The sequence below is a fragment of the Nerophis ophidion genome, linkage group LG03, assembly GCF_033978795.1.
Source record: "Nerophis ophidion isolate RoL-2023_Sa linkage group LG03, RoL_Noph_v1.0, whole genome shotgun sequence".
Taxonomy (NCBI): Eukaryota; Metazoa; Chordata; class Actinopteri; order Syngnathiformes; family Syngnathidae; genus Nerophis; species Nerophis ophidion.
This window is the reverse complement of record NC_084613.1, coordinates 22500480-22519192: the sequence shown is the minus strand read 5'-3', so window position 1 is coordinate 22519192 and position 18713 is coordinate 22500480.

Below are 18713 nucleotides of genomic sequence, written 5' to 3'. Positions count from 1 at the left end.
TGGAAACGGGGTTTGTAGAAAAACGTGTTATGTATGGCATATACAGCATCAGGGCTGTCTAAGTTAACACATGCGACTAATCATACAAACATTGCATTAATCATGTAAAAACGCAGATTAATCTCACAATTTATTTTGTTTGCACTGGCTTCCCATGAGGTGGAGCAGGTTGTTGGACGGTCAGTGAATAAATCAAAACATACGTCACTCTGACTGATGACAAATATCACTTCAAAATAAACTCCAAAAAGACTTTAGATCAAACTGTTTGCAAGTTTTGAACAGAAAAATCATGTGCATTCAAGTAACACGTTTAAAAATGTTCGCTTTCTGACAATAAAATTGTTTTTCGAAGGTCATTTGAATTATGGAAGCAATTTATTTACTGTGATTGATTGAAATTACGAAGGTCTAAGATTTTTTATTTATTGTATAATAATGTTATTGCTTTTATAATATTTTCTATTTTGGAGCCTTAATTTATGAACCCCTCTATTGCAAACTTTTCGATCGACAAACTGTTAGATGAGGGGTATCAAATTAATTTTAGATCGGGGGTCCACATGGAAAAAAGTCTCCTCCAAAGTAGTCCGGACTGGTAAAATCACGACACAATAACTTAAAACTAAAGACAACTTAAGATTGTTTTTTTTTTTTTGTTTGAAAATAGAACAAGCACATTCTGAAATTGTTCAAATCATAATGTTTTTTTTTTGTTTTGTTTTGTTTTTACAATTACCTGTTGTGGTTAATAGTGCATACACTTTATTTGTCGTTATTTATATTTTCTGAATAAATTATGTGATAATGCTCATCAGTCAACTGGTGTTAATTTTAAAAGGTGTTAATTTTCAATCTATCAAGATAAGAAAATTATATCAAAAACAAATTACAGCATGCTGTTTATCATTTTCCTTGCAGTTTATTTTGTACATATGTTGCATCATCTACAAAGATACAAAGTATTGCTATTGTGACGTCCAGTGAATACATTTAGTACAGCTGTTTCTTTCATTCAAAAATTTTAGGTAAACTTTTATATTAAGCAAACTCATCCCGCGTGCCGGATAACAATTTATTTACTGTGATTAATTGAAATTACGAAGGTCCAATAAATATGATTGTTTAATGTATTGTATAATAATGTTATTGCTTTTATAATATTTCTTTACTTTGGAGCCTCAATTTATGAACCCCTCTATTGCAAATTTTTCGATTGACAAACTTATAGATCAGGGGTATCAAATTAATTTTAGATCGGGGGTCCACATGGAGAAAAATCTACTCCAAAGTGGGCCGGACTGGTAAAATCACGGCACAAGACCTTAAAACTAAAGACAACTTGAGATTGTTGTTGTTTTTTTTGTTTAAAAATAGAACAAGCACATTCTGAAATTGTTCAAATCATAATGTTTTTTTTTAGTTTTGTTTTGTTTATAAGTCTGAACTACTGCCTGGCTTATAAAAAGGGGGAAGCCACACAGAGGGAGGGCTTGACCATGTCCTCAACCTCTGTGAAAAGAATCTTTATTATTTTTACGAAAGATGTTGTGATGCCAAAAAATATCGACGTAATCATAGTAGTATGGACTCAATACATGCTTGTACTTGATATCATTGCAGTGTGGATGTTAGGCGTCGATCTACCAATGGCGTTTGTTTACATTGTGACACGGGTGAGCTACGGTGTGTAGTGAAGCACATTTAGCTATTCCTCGTCCTGCAGGGATGATACTTTTAAGAAAATCACTTTATTTGTTGCCATGAACACCAGGATTAGTGATTTAGAATTAGCTAAAAAATTGCTATGTCTTGAAGCACTTCTTTCTGAGGGCAATTCAATGTTTATAACTTCACCTTTATCGTTAGTTTTTATGCCAAAATGCGTCTGTTCTCCCTTTTCTGTCCACAAACTGTGTCTGCTTGTCGGTACTCCGTGATTGTGCGCTGCCGAACGTGCCCCTCTCCTCGTAAAACCATCAATGACTCGACGTGACTTCACGCCAGGTTCAAACACAGATGACATCTATTAATCAGACAAGAAGCAAGGAATCATGCAGAGACAGAGTTCAATAGAGCTCATAAGGAGACACGTGTTTTGGCTGTACTCTAGTTACAGATCCAAACTATGTTCCAAAAAATCAAGCCTGCGTGCCTCCTTTATTTATTAGGAAAGTCTCTATTACATCACTGTCGCTAAGAGAAAGGGGGAAGACTCGACAACTCCATTTAGACACAATATATGATTATAGAAAAATGCAAATATGTTGACACTTGGTGCTATCACCCAGTCTCTGCTTTGTCTGGTCCCGGCCTTGGCAGTCATCAGGTTGAGTCTGGACACAACACTTACAAAAACAACTGGCAATCTTTTGGATTACCAGCTTGCATAGATACAAAAATACCACTTAAGCACAATTAACAATAATTTATATCAACGGCCCTTAAAGGCCTACTGAAATGAGATTTTCTTATTTAAACGGGGATAGCGGGTCCATTCTATGTGTCATACTTGATCATTTCGCGATATTGCCATATTTTTGCTGAAAGGATTTAGAAGAGAACATCCACGATAAAGTTCGCAACTTTTGGTGCTGACAAAAAAGCCTTGCCTTTACCGGAAGTCGCAGACGATGACGTCCTCACATATTCACATTGTTTATAATGGGAGCCTCCAACAAAAAGTGCTATTCGGACCGAGAAAACGACAATTTCCCCATAAATTTGAGCGAGGATGAAAGATTCGTGTTTGAGAATATTGATAGCGACAGACTAGAAAAAAAAAAAAAAAAAAAACACGATTGCATTGGGACGGATTCAGATGTTTTTAGACACATTTACTAGGATAATTCTGGGAAATCCCTTATCTTTCTATTGTGTTGCTAGTGTTTTAGTGAGTTTAATAGTACCTGATAGTCGGAAGTGTGTGGGTCCACGGGTGTCTTGACGCCAGTGTCTCAGGGGAATCGACGGCAGCTATGGACGGCACAAGCTCAGCTGATTTCTGGTAAGAAATGACTTTTTACTACAATTTTCTCACCAAAACCTGCTGGTTAACATGCCGTCGTGATTCATGTTCGATCCATAGTAAAGTTTCACCTCAAGGAATTTTAAACAAGGAATCACCGTGTGTTTGTGTGGCTAAAGGCTAAAGCTTCCCAACTCCATCTTTCTACTGTGACTTCTCCAATATTAATTGAACAAATTGCAAAAGATTCAGCAACACAGATCTCCAAAATACTGTGTAATTATGCGGTTAAAGCAGACAACTTTTAGCTGTGTGTGTGCACAGCGCTCATACTTCCTAGCAGTCCGTGACGTCTTGCGTACACGTAATCATTACACAACTTTTTCAAGACGAAACTCCCGGGAAATTTAAAATTGCAATTTAGTAAACTAAAAAGGCCGTATTGGCATGTGTTGCAATGTTAATATTTCATCATTGATATATAAACTATCAGACTGCGTGGTGGGTGGTAGTGGGTTTCAGTAGGCCTTTAAGCATAAAGTTATGATGATAATATATACATAATTATTCAAACATTTCGACGCGGGCGCTGCTACGTTTCAGAGGCGGTATCGTACGGAATATGATTCATTAGTATCGCGGTACTATACTAACACCGGAATACCGTGCAACTCTAGTTTGCACCCAACCCTGACTGAACAAACACGATCATTACCTTCACGTTTGTGTTTACTTTGTGGCCTTCTATTCTCATCGACTCAACATGACGTTTGCCCCGTCCCCTTTCCTGCGCCACTCCATCAAGCCAATGAGTGCCATTAATTCCTATATGGGTTTAAAACCCTTAAGCGTGTAAACGTATATTTAGTCATTCCTCTGAAAGGGGCTGATTAAAATAGCTTTCCACATGTTTCCCATGAAGCTCGCTATCAGCAGCAACAGACGGTTGACGGCGTCGATTCCGGCATCACAGCAGGAGGCGCGATTACCACCCGGGATTATTGCGTACGGCGGCAAAGGACGCTAACGATGCCACGACACTGGGGAGGTGCGATAAAGGCGGCCATGATGGGGGGTACAGGGAGGGGGTGGGGGGGGCGGATAAAAAAAGAGCGAGGTCTTTTGCATGCGATCGCACTAAATCTCCAAATCATTACGGATGATCCCATTGACTTTTTCCCCGTGTGATACATTAACAACGCCGTAATGACTTTCTCTGCGGTGGAACGGGCGATGCGCCCGCGAGGACTGGCCAGGCGAGAGTAATACATTAGTGTCGTTTAACTGCTCCCTCTTGGTGGGGGGAGGGCTTGTGGGGGTATGCGGAACAAGGCCCCAGATGGCCACGAGTCCTGCGGGTCGGAGGATCCGTCTTCAGCGTACGCCGCCATCAGGTTATCTGGTGAAAAAAGACCGGGACTTGAAAGAACACACCACATTAAAGGGGAACATTATCACAATTTCAGAAGGGTTAAAACCAATAAAAATCAGTTCCCAGTGACTTGTCTTATTTTTCGAAGTCTTTTTAGAAATTTTACCCATCCCGTGCCTGATTTTACCCATAAAGTGCCTGATTTTCGCTATCTGTAAAGCCACCGTACATTTTCCTGTGGCGTCATCCAGTGATGCCATTACAAACAAATGGCGGATAGCACAGCAAGATATAGCGACATGAGCTCGGATTCAGACTCGGATTTCAGCGGTTTAAGCGATTCAACAGATTACGCATGTATTGAAACGGATGGTTGGAGTATGGAGGCAGATAGCGAAAACGAAATTGAAGAAGAAACTGAAGCTATTGAGCGAATAGCTATTGACGCTATTCGGCCATGTCTGCCTTAGCATCGCCGTTAAAATGTGCGGACCAAACGTTCGGGACATTCGCATCTTGTGACACTGGATCAACTTAAATCCGTCGATTGGTAAGTGTTTGTTTGGCATTAAATGTGGGTGGAGGGAAACGCAAATATAGCTACAAATGTACATACATCTAGCCTAAATAGCATGTTAGCATCGATTAGCTGGCAGTCATGCCACGACCAAATATGTCTGATTAGCACATAAGTCAACATCAACAAAACTTACCTTTGTGATTTCGTTGACTTTATCGTTGGAAATGCATCTGCAGGTTATCCATACATCTCTGTGCCATGTCTGCCTTAGCATCGCCGGTAAAATGTGCAGACACTCCGGCACATTTAATGGGGGTCTGGCGGCAGATTTCTTTGACTTTATCGTTGGAAATGCATCTGCTTTGAGTGTCGCAGGATATCCACACAATCTTGCCATATCTGTAGTAGCATAGCTTTCGTCGGTAAAGTGTGCGGAACAAACGACTGACCATTTCGTCGGCTTTCCCTACACCCTCGTATATTGAACAAATTTCGTCTAATTTCTCGACACTTTCGCGTCTTTGGGCCAGTGGTGCAACTTGAATCCCTCCCTGTTAGTGTTGTTACACCCTCCGACAACACACCGACGAGGCATGATGTCTCCAAGGTACGGAAAATAGTCGAAAAACTGAAAATAACAGAGCTGAGACCCGGTGTTTGTAATGTGTTTGAGAAAATGGCGACTTTATTACCTAGGTGATGCCACGTTCTGACGTCATCACTCCGAGAGCGATAAATAAAAAGGCGTTTAATTCGCCAAAATTTACCCATTTAGAGTTTGGAAATCGGTTAAAAACATATATGGTCTTTGTTCTGCAACATCAAGGTATATATTGACGCTTACATAGGTCTGGTGATAATGTTCCCCTTTAACGGAGGGAACATAGTTAATAGCACACCTTCCTGTTCTGCAATAATAACGTTCAAGTACAAATGATTGTCTCACACACACACACACTAGGTGTGGTGAAATGTGTCCTCTGCTTTTGACCCATCCCCTTGTTCACCCCCTGGGAGGTGAGGGGAACAGTGAGCAGCAGAGGTGGCCGCGCACGGGAATAATTTTTGGCGATTTAACCCCCAATTCCAACCCTTGATGCTGAGTGCCAAGCAGGGAGGTAATGGGTCTGTGGCAAGCAGCCCAGTTGCTTTTTTCTGTTTCGCCCGGGACTCGACCCTGGGTCATCCTAGAGACCCAGCTAAACGCCAATGAAGCGGGGACTGAACCAGGTGGTGGCAGCGGTGCCGTGACCCAGATGAGAGAGGCCAGCCAGTGTGCCATTGGCCTTCAGTACGTTGGTAAACTTCACTCCCAAACAACCTAATAACCTGCTCAGTGGCCTTGTGGTTAGAGTGCCCGCCCTGAGATCGGTAGGTCGTAAGTTCAAACGCCGGCCGAGTCATACCAACGATTGTATAAATGGGACCCATTACCTCCCTGCTTGGCACTCAGCATCAAGGGTTGGAATTGGGGGTTTAATCACCAAACATGATTCCTGGGCGTGGCCACCGCTGCTGCTCACTGCTCCCCTCACCTCCCATAGGGTGAACAAGGGGATGGGTCAAATGCAGAGGATCATTTCACCATACCTGGATGACCAATGCAATGGATAGTGTGCTCATCTCTGATACTGGATGACCCAGGTTCGAGTATATAGGTTATGTTCTGTCACGTGACTTTTGAACGGTGGCCCACCAAACCAAGCTTCAGCCTTATTTTACCAGAGGTAAGTCTTGATTTTTAAAGCAGCAAATTGTTCGACACTGAATTTCTCAGCACTAAATTGTTTTTACACTGAATTTTTTTACACGGAATTTGTTTAAAATGAATTTTTCACACACTGAATTTTAAAACACCGATTTCTGTACACTGAAATTTATAACACTGATTTTTTTCGAACCAAATTTTTATAAAACTTAATTTTTACACTGAAATTTGTATACATTGCATTTTAAAATGGTAAAAAATGGATGGTAAAATCGATTCGAATATGAATCGCGATTCTCATGTTGTGCGATTCAGAATCGATTCTAATTTTTTTTAAATCAAATGTTTTATTTTATTCATTTATTTGTATCCATCCAACAAAACAATACACAGCAATACCATAACAATGCAATCCAATTCCAAAACCAAACCTGACCCAGCAACACTCAGAACTGCAATAAACAGAGCAATTGAGAGAAGACACAAACACGACACAGAACAAACCAACGAAAATGAATATTATCAACAACAGAATCAATATTAGTTATAATTTCAGCATAGCAGTGATTAAAAATCCCTCATCGACATTATCATTAGACATTTGTGAAAATAAAAAAAAGAACAATAGTGTCACAGTGGCTTACACTTGCATCGCATCTCATAAGCTTGACAACACACTGTGTCCAATGTTTTCACAAAGATAAAATAAGTCGTATTTTTGGTTCGTTTAATAGTTAAAACAAATATACATTATTGCAATCAGTTGATAAAACAATGTCCTTTACAATTGTAAAAGCTTTTTTTTTTTAAATCTACTACTCTGCTTGCATGTCAGCAGACTGGGGTAGATCCTGCTGAAATCATATGTATTGAATGAATACAGAATCGTTTTGAATCGGAAAAGTATCGTTTTCGAATCGAGAATCGCGTTGAATTGAAGAAATCGATATATAATTGAATCGCGACCCCAAGAATCGATATTAAATCGAAGCGTGGGACACCCAAAGATTTGCAGCCTTAATATGTATATATATATATATATATACAAACCCCGTTTCCATATGAGTTGGGAAATTGTGTTAGATGTAAAAATAAACGGAATACCATGATTTGCAACCATTTCCAACCCATATTGAGTTGAATATGCTACAAAGACAACATATTTGATGTTCAAACTGATAAACATTTTTTTTTTTTTTTGCAAATAATCATTAACTTTAGAATTTGATGCCAGCAACACTTGACAAAGAAGTTGGGAAAGGTGGCAATAATTACTGATAAAGTTGAGGAATACTCATCAAACACTTATATGGAACATTCCACAGGTGTGCAGGCTATTTGGGAACAGGTGGGTGCCATGATTGGGTATAAAAGCAGCTTCCATGAAATGCTAAGTAATTCACAAACAAGGATGGGGCGAGGGTCACCACTTTGTAAGCAAATTGTCGAACAGTTTTAGAACAACATTTCTCAACGAGCTATTGCAAGGAATTTAGGGATTTTACTATCTACGGTCCGTAAAATCATCAGAAAATCTGGAGAATTCACTGCACGTGAGCGATGATATTACCGACTTTTGATCCCTCAGGCGGTACGGCATCAAAAACATAAGTGTGTAAAGGATATCACCACATGGGCTCAGGAACACTTCATAAAACCTCTGTCAGTAACTACAGTTGGTCGCTACATCTGTAAGTGCAAGTTAAAACTCTACTATGCAAAGCCAAACCCATTTATCAACAATATCCTGAAACGCCGCCGAATTGGCTGGGCCCGAGCTCACCTAAGATGGACTGATGCAAAGTAGAAAGGTGTTCTGTGGTCTGACGAGTCCACATTTCAAATTATATTTGGAAACAGAGGACGTGGTGTCCTCCAGAACAAAGAAGAAAATAACCATTCGGATTGTTGTAGGCGCGCAGTTCAAAAGCCAGCATCTGTGATGGTATGGGGGTGTATTAGTGCCCAAGACATGGGTAACTTACACATCTGTGAAGGCACCATTAATCCTCAATGGTCCATACAGGTTTTTGAGCAACATATGTTGTCATCCAAACAACGTTATCATGGACGCCCCTGCTTATTTCAGCAAGACAAGTGTTACAACAGCGTGGCTTCGTCATAAAAGAGTGCGGGTACTTTCCTGGCCCGCCTGCAGTCCAGACCTGTCTCCCATCGACAATGTGTGGCACATTATTAAGCGTAAAATACGACAGCGGAGACCCCGGACTGTTGAACGACTGAAGCTCTACATAAAACAAGAATGGGAAAGAATTCCACTTTCAAAGCTTCAACAATTAGTTTCCTCAGTTCCCAAACGTTTATTGAGTGTTTTTAAAAGAAAAAGTGATGTAACACAGTGGTGAACATGCCCTTTCCCAACTGCAGCCATGAAATTCTAAGTTAATTATTTTTTGCAAAAAAAAATAAAGTTTATGAGTTTGAACATCAAATATATTGTCTTTGTAGTGCATTTAATTGAATATGGGTTGAAAATGATTTGCAAATCATTGTATTTCGTTTATATTTACATCTAACACAATTTCCCAACTCATATGGAAACAGGGTCTTTATATAATCGCGTTTCATCAAACATATATCAACGTTGTATATATATATATATATATATATATATATATATATAAAAAACGTCGTTTTATATATCCTATGCGTATCCTGGTGCCTATCTCAGCTACAATCGGGCGGAAGGAGGGGTACACCCTGGACAAGTCGCCACCTCATCGAAGGGCTTTTATATATATATATATATATATATATATATATATATATATATATATATATATATATATATATATATACATATAATTGGCTTCACAGTGGAAGTAGTCCTGGGTTCAATCCCGGGCTCGGGATCTTTCTGTGTGGAGTTTGCATGTTCTCCCAGTGAATGCGTGGGTTCCCTCCGGGTACTCCGGCTTCCTCCCACTTCCAAAGACATGCACCTGGGGATAGGTTGATTGGCAACACTAAATTGGCCCTAGTGTGTGAATGTGAGTGTGAATGTTGTCTGTCTATCTGTGTTGGCCCTGCGATGAGGTGGCGACTTGTCCAGGCTGTACACCGCCTTCCGCCCGATTCTAACTGAGATAGCCACCAGCGCCCCCCCGCGACCCCAAAGGGGATAAGTGGTAGAAAATTGATGGAGGGAAATATATATATAATATATATTAATGTAAAGTATGTGTAAATGTATGTTTGTACAGTGAATGGATATTGTGACGAACTCCTGCCGTCATGTGGGTTCCCAGGACCACCAAGGAAGTACATCTTTGAGCAGGTTTGACTCTTGTTTATTTTTCAATAACAAGCTGTCTTCAGGTCTGGTCGCTTTTCAGCTCCTTCTCCGCTCCTCGCTCCTCGGTCGCTTTCAGCCGCCCCTGTCGTCTTCGTCTGCGGGTCGCTCTCTTTTGCTCTCGCTCTTCAGACACTGCGGCAGGCTCTCCTCCTCCTTCTGCCTCACCCTCCTCCGCTGCTGCCCTTTTATACAGCCAGAGGAGATTCATATATTGTGTGTAGGTGCGCCATCCACGCACCTGAACTCGATTGTGGCGTCGCTCCTGGCAAGCCCCGCTTCTTCGCTCGGCCGCATTCTCCGCCTCCTTGCCACCATCTTGGGCCGGGCTCCAGCTGTCCTGCCCCGTTGCTCGTTCGCCGGCTGCGCCTCTCCACATATATGTACAATGTGTAAATGTATATTTGTACAATGAATGTATATATACATGTATGTGTATATGTATGTTTGTACAGTTACTTTGACTCCCTTGGACTGAAGTGCGTGCCACTTTTCTGGCTGTTTTTCGTAAAATCTTGCACTCTTTCACCCCTCTTGATTATCTCTCGAGGAACTATATAAAGAAACGTGTATCTTTTCCATGTTTTAAACAGTTGCAACAGCCTAAAACAACACGAGAAAGGCACATTTCCGCCCAGAACGCTTTGACAACAGATGCTCGCTGGCCCACCACTTTAAGTCTTGCATATTTAATGAGCCGGACGTGACGTCGGATAAATGCAACATATTTAGCGCAAAAGGTATTCTGATTATTAGAACGTTAACAATATATAACAGGAGGAGGAGACGCACAAATAATCATTTAGCGCGGACAAGGTGATTTATCAAGCCTAAAAGTGTTATGAATAACATGCAAACGGGCAGAGTAATGTACCAATGGCCTTGCTGAGGTCAGAAGAGGGGATTATTGCAATATAACACTCTTTTTAGGATTTTGTCGACAATCGAAGATTTTCTGTCAGAAATGTAGATGAGGTGGCGACTTGTCCAGGGTGTACCCTGCCTTCCGCCCGATTGTAGCTGAGATAGGCGCCAGCGCCCCCCGCGACCCCGAAAGGGAATAAGCGGCAGAAAAATGGATGGATGGAAATGTAAATACTAGACATATCAAATGAAGGATTTAAGTGCCGATTTGGAGACAAATGATTAACAAAACAAAGCCTGCAGGATTTTTTTTTTAAATGGTGTTAATTTATAGGAGATTTGTGACTACTTTACGTATGGGAAAAAAAAAAATCTTCTTGCAATATGCATTTTCTTGCCCCTGGATCATTAAATTAAATTATGCATTTTCTTGCCCCTGGATCATTAAATTGCAATATGCATTTTCTTGCCCTTGGATCATTAAATTGCAACATTGCAGTTTTACCAGTGATGTGTCAAAAGCAGCATTCTACAAATAGGTTCTGTTGTCTATATGGCGATTCTATATTGCAGAAAGCCTGTTAGAGATTATAGATGCGTGCTGCATGGTCAACAACATGTCAAAACCACACACGTAGGAGAGCATGATAACATTAGTGTGGAAAGAAATGGCCGACCTATTTTTGAGCAGCGCTGACTTCTGTACTCCACATGTTGTAGGGATTGCTATGATCTGCTGTGATGTTGGCGATGTTTTCTCGTTGCGTTTACATCTTTTGCGCTGTACAGCTGTTACTGTCGATTAACATGACGTCGTTGTTGTTGTCAGGCCGACCTAAGGAGGTAAGCAACGAGACACTTTTGTTTGCACACAAACAACAATCCTAGCCAGATTTGTGCAGAAGCAGACTGGTGGCGGCTGTAAATCTGGCTTTAAGATAAAGGAGGATTGAAAACAGGTTTGCCTGACTGGGGATGTGTGAGTCTGCCATGGATTAACTGGTTTAGTCACACGGCACAACAGAATGGGGGGTGGGGGGTGACTTCAAGGTGGAATATTTGTTAAAGTGCGTATCAGCACACTATATAATAGGACAGGATGCGTGTAACCTGTAATCTGATACTTTATGTTGAGAGTTTTGGATGACGGTTTTCAGATAATATCAATAGTCCACCTCTGTTATCTGTACTAAAGCCACAATTGTTTTTATATATTGAAACAAATATTGAAATACTGGACTGTAGCGTCCTCCATACTGAAAAAAAAAAACAAAAAACAGATGCTAAAGTGTCCACTGTGGAGGACGCTGTCTTTTAGGAGCATAATACTCCAATTAAACAATTTGTAACATAAAAATAATATATATGTATGTATTTTGAAAATATATATGTTTACCCTTACTTTGATTTAAAATTTTGAATTGGTTTTGATGATGATTAAATTTAACATTACAATAATTATGTGACGTCTCGGTGGCATTGTGGTGACGAGTTGTTCTCTCGTGGGTGCAGCGAAGATGGAACACAGCGTAAGGTAGGAATAAGAATTTATTTATATGATAAATCAAACTAAGAACAAAAACACTTGCACAAAGGCACTAACCAAAAACCAACAGAACTAGCTTGGGAGCTAGAAAGAACAAAGGGCGCTAATGTGGAAGCTAGGGACATAAACAAACAAAATAGCATAGAAGCTAACAAGTATACAAAAATAGATTTTCCACAATGTTGGAAGAACGTTCTCAGCTGTTGCGTGTAGCAAGCAAAGAGTCCAAGACTGAATGTCAAACAAAGGCGGGAATATATAGGGAGATAAATCATGAGGCAGGTGTGCGTGATCACACGGAAGGCAGGTGACACAAGTGCGTTGCTAGGACAACAGAAATAAACCAGGAAGTACCACAAAGAACTGAGGAAGACAGATACAAGACAGAATGTGATATCAAACAAAACCAATACCAAGAATATGCCATGATCCAAGACGTGGATCATGACCAATTAAGCTCAATAACAAAAATATATTTATTTTGGTTGTGTGTCATTCATTATGAACTGCAGTATATTACTTACAATGAGCAAAATAACCAGGCTATAAGAGCAGAAATGACAGCTGTTTTTTTCTTATTATAAGAAATAAATGTCAGATTTTAAACATCCATCCATCCATCCATTTTCTACGGTTTGTTCCTTTAATCTGTAAATTATTATAACAAAGTGTCTGGTCAAAACACATATAACATATATATATATATATATATATATATATATATATATATATATATATGTATATATATATATATATATATATATCGCCCTGCGATGAGGTGGTGACTTGTCCAGGGTGTACCCCCCTTTCCGCCCGAATGTAGCGGAGATAGGCTCCAGCGCCCCTCGCTACCCAGAAGGGAATAAGCGGTAGAAATATATATACATATATATATATATATATATATATATATATATATATATATATATATATATAAACAAATAAGCAAAATCATTTTCAAATCTCATTATGAGCATGTTTCACTGCCACCGTTGCACCTACATTAAAATGAGATTTTTTTTCCATATCATTCCTGCACCTTTTTTTTTTTAAATCGATGTGCTAATAAGAAAATGTGATTAAATGTTAAATCAATAAACGACTGCATTCAAACTCACGCATTGACTCTGGCAGTAATTGTCTTGTCACTTCAGTCCAATATTTCACAGTATTAATTTCCTTTCCGAAAAGGTGGTTATATTCACTATAAACACGCCATATTAACACTTTCACAACCAGGTGGGTAAAGAAAGGCGGACTTTTATGTCCTCAGTTGCTGTGGTGAATCACAGAATCTGTCTGTTTATTGTTGTTTGTTGAACCTCTGCTCTTATTTCTCTCAAAACCAAAATTAACTGGTTAGTTTTTTAAATATCAGTCTTTTTTTTTTCTCAGAACCCAAAAGATAACAAAAACACAGCATAGGTATCTGAGGATTGCTAAGATATGCTGTGATCCCGACACATTAAAGAGAGTAAATATCTTCAGCAAACGAGCAAACCTCCTTTCCCAAAAGCAGTCCAATAAAACGTGTAGTGTATTGACAGCTCTGTGCCCAAACTGCAAGTCAGCAGGTGGACAGCCCACACTTTCAGTGATACACTCCACTAGCAAAACTCCCCCAGGTGTTTTGATGTGTCAGGAGCTGCACGCTGCGGGGACTTCTACATCGCCACTGATATGATGAAAGGTATCAGGACTCAATGGCAGACAGAGGACGGCCGTGTCTTTGGCGTGTCAGCTCAATGTCAGGTCCGCCTGGGGACATTCTCAACATGGACGACTGGAACATCCATAGGTGGAATGTCTTCACCATTCCATCTCCCAATAGGAAATAATGAAACTATAAAATAATAATCTGATCAAGAGTCAAACTACGGCTTTTAAAAAGCTTTTACATATTGAAGTCATATGTTTACCTACCTGCATACAAGTGTAGGAGAAGTGTCTTGTTCCTCCTCTTAACACCACTCATCATTCTGGAATAAGTATAACAAAATAAAAGCCTCAAAAAAGCAACACATTACGTCTTATTCCTTTTCCAAAAAGCCAAAACAATGTCTTGCGTCTTTTTCTTTTTAACCAAATTAAAGGCGCATATATTGTAACTGGAAATGTTAGTTACATATTTGAAATATATTATGCATTCAGACTCTAGTATATATATATATATATATATATATATATATATATATATATATATATATATATATATATATATATATATATATATATATATATATATATATATATACCGTATTTCCTTGAATTGCCGCCGGGGTACTAATTAATTTAAAACCTCTTTTCACTCCGGCACTTACCAAAGGTATGCAGTAAAAATTTGAGTGTGATGTAAGCTTGTACCTTAAATCCGACTGAATAGCTCTTAATATTCTTCCCTTTATGCAATTTCAAATTACCGGTATTGAAATCAGCCTCCTCCATTTTGAAAATGATGACAGGGGAAGTGTCACTCGTGATGTCACGAGTTTGACCAGGCGGTAATACTAAGCATGCGCGAATTATTTTGGAAAGCGAGTTTGACCCGGCAGTAATTCAAGGCAGGACCATTACATATGCCCTGCGGCAATTCAAGGAAATGCGGTGTGTTGCGATCCGCGGCACGGATCGCTTGTCATTAAGAGTCTTGAGTTTGTTTGTGTACTTCCTGATTTGTTTTTTGTCACCATGGCGACATGATTTGTTCACCTGCTTATTCGCACACCTGTTTTCATCAGAGATGAGGTATAACCTGGCCTTTTCGTTTTCTCGGCCTGGCCTCGTAGTGTTTGCTTTCACGCAACCAGTGACGTTTGTATTTTGATGTTTGGTCTCGATAGCCTCCGCGCTTAGCCTCTTTGTTTCATGTCATATATTCGATAATGCTACCGTGCTTAGCCGCCTTTTGTTCCCCTAGCTCTTATCCTAACTAGCTTTTTGTTTTTGTCTTTTGGTACCCAGTGTTTTTGTTATTAAACTGTTTGTTATTTAAATAAATCATTATCTCTTACCTCCACGCTGTGTCCGTTGCCCGACTGCATCCTGGAAGAGCACCGTTGGCACCAAGATGCCACCGAGACGTCACAGTACGAGGCCAGCACAAGGCTCTTTCGCTGCGGGCAAAATGGAGGTCGACAACGGAGAGACGTGGGCCATCCTCCGAGCCATGGAAGTGGAGTCGCTCCGCTGTTCGCCGGACGCAGACATGATCCGGGGGCCAGGTGGGATTCTGGTCCCGCTTCACTCCATCCGGCCCGGTGAGGACGACGCCCAGCTTGCGCGCTCGCATCCACGTAGGTGGAAGCCTCATAAAAGGGCTTCGCCGCGTGACCGTGATGTTCACGCTTCAAGACCTCTTCCCCCAGGACACAGCATGCGGCAGTCATTCCAATATTCCCCTCACTCGGCAGGTAATCCCATTTCACTATTCGCAAAACATTTTTCCCAATGGGCTGTCCGTCACCTGGAGACCAGCACGGGTGACGTCACTACGTTGACGCCCCCTGTGCCCGCGCCTCCTGATGACGCTCAGCCACTAAATAATGACTTTAATTCTAAAAGCGGACACTATCAGGACAATTTATGTAACTTTAAATCTAATCAGTCCCGGTCACCTGCTGTCTTTCAAGCTCAACCTCCCATTAATTTAGCCCCACTTCCTATGGCTCAAATCCAGCCCACTCCTCAGCCTATTTCACGTCCTGCCCCCACGTCACCCGATTTTGAGACTGACCTGGAAAATTATAGTCCTGCGTGGGTAGATGAGTGGTACTGGAGAGTGCAAATTGAACTTAAGCTAGAGGAGCAATTCCTAGCGGCACAGAACACTCTCCCGGCGATTTCTGAGCACAAGTCGCCCCTGGAACAATCCGTAGGAAAGGAGTCTGCCCTCCTCCTGGCCTCCCTCCGCCCACCCTGTGAGACAGTCTCTGACCACAGGGAGCATGCCTGGAATTCACGCCTTGAGGGAGGGGCTAGGGCTGGTGGCTGTGCTACGGAGGTAGCACAGCTGCTTCCCGCCAAACCCCAGCCTCATGTGTGTCCTTTTCCACCTGTAATCCGGTTAGCTCCACCTAGGCCGCCTCCACCGGTGTTTGGCCCAGGTCGCAGTTGTAGTCTTAGTTCTAGTCCCAGTCCTGTTTTTAGTGAGAGTACAACTCCTTGTCTGTGGCCTATTCATAGTCGTAGTTCAAGTCCTAACCCTCATCATAGTCCCAGTGCTAGTCCGACTCGTAGACTGAGTCGTAGTCCGAGACCTAGTCCTTGCCCAAGTTCTTGCCCAAGCCCTGGTTCGACTGCTAGTCCTAGTCCTTGCCCAAGTCCTAGGTTGACTCCTAGTGACGTTCCCAGTCGTAGTCCCAGTTCTGTTAATTGTGATACTCTTAGTACTTGTCTTAGTCCCTGTCCTAGTACTCGTCGTAGTCACATTCCCTGTCGTAGTCCTAGTAGTAGTCCTATTTGTAGTTGGCATTCTAGTCCTGTGCCTAAGCTGGTTCATACACCAGTCCCTGACCCCGGTCTGGATCCCACTCCAGCACCGGCCCCTAAGCTGGATCACACACCAGCACCTGCTCCAAATCTGGAGCCCACACCAATACCTGCTCCGCGACGGATGCCAATACCTGCTCCGTGGCAGAGACCAGCTCCTGCTCCTCTGCCGGCTTCAGTACCTGCTCCTCTGCCGGCGTCAGCACCTGCTCCTCTGCCGGCATCAGCACCTGCTCCTCTGCCGGCGTCAGCACCTGCTCCTCTGCCGGCGTCAGCACCTGATCCTCTGCACCTGATCCTCTACCGGCCTCTGCACCTGATCCTCTGCCGACCTCTGCACGTGATCCTCTGCCGGCCTCTGCAGCTGATCCTCTGCCGGCCTCTGCAGCTGATCCTCTGCCGGCCTCTGCACCTGATCCTCTGCCGGCATCAGCACCTGCTCTTCTGCCGGCAACAGCACCTGCTCTTCTGCCGGCATCTGCACCAGCTTTTCTGCTGGCATCAGCACCAGCATCAGTGCTTGCTTCGGCTGCAGCCCCTGCACCTTCCTCTGCTGCTGCCAAGCCTAGTCCTCCTCCACGTCGGCCACGGGTGTGGCCGTATCCCGGGCGTCCCCCTCAACAGGCCTGTCCACCTCCTGGACGGCCACGGCTGTGGCCCTACCCCGGGCGTCCTCCTCGTAGGATGCACCCGGGTCCTCATCAGCCACTAAGGTGGCCTCTGCGGTTCCGCCCGCCTAGACTGTGGTGGCAGCGACATTCCACCCGCCGCCGCCATTTATTGTGTCCTCGGTGGATTCGGGGATACAGGACTTGGTGGCCCTCCACCATGTCCCCCCTTTCGCCCTCCCTTCACCTTTGGACTGTCTTGTTGTGGGGGGGTGTTGCTGTATAATTTAGTTTTTTGGGGCATCTGACATCTTCCCCTTGGGGGGGGGGGGGGGGGGGGTAATGTTGCGATCCGCAGCACGGATCGCTTGTCATTTAGAGTCTTGATTTTGTTTGTGTACTTCCTGATTAGTTTTTTGTCACCATGGCGACTTGATTTGTTCACCTGCTTATTCGCACACCTGTTTTCATCAGAGACTCTATATAACCTGGCCTTTTCGTTTTCTCGGCCTAGCCTCGTAGTGTTTGTTTTCACACAAACAGTGACGTTTGTATTTTGATGTTTGGACTCGATAGCCTCCGCGCTTAGCCTCTTTGTTTCATGTCGTATATTCGATAATGCTACCGTGCTTAGCCGCATTTTGTTCCCCTAGCTCTTATGCTAACTAGCTTTTTGTTTATGTCTTTTGGTACCCAGTGTTTTTGTTATTATTGTGTTTGTTATTTAAATAAATCCTTATCTCTTACCTCCACGCTTTGTCCGTTGCCCGACTGCATCCTGGAAGAGCACCATTGGCACCAGGATGCCACCGAGACGTCACAGCGGTGTATATATATATATATATATATATATATATACATATATATATATATATATATATATATATATATATATATATATATATATACATATATATATATATATATATATATATATATATATATATATATATATATATATATATATATATATATATATTTACCACCCAAAGGTAACAAGCGGTAGGAAATGGATATATATATATATATATATATATATATATATATATATATATATATATATATATATATATATATATATATATATATATATTTATGTCTTGATTGGATTATCCAGAGAATAGTGCTCGATACCGTGGTAGAGCGCAATATAGCTGTTATTTCTCAGGTTTCTTACTTTCAACCTGAGAAATAACAGCTACCAACCATTCACGAAACCCAACACAACACTCCAATACGTGCACCATGACAGCAACCACCCACCCACCACCACGAAAAGAATACCTACCGGAATTAATAAAAGGCTATCGATGCTGTCATCCAGCA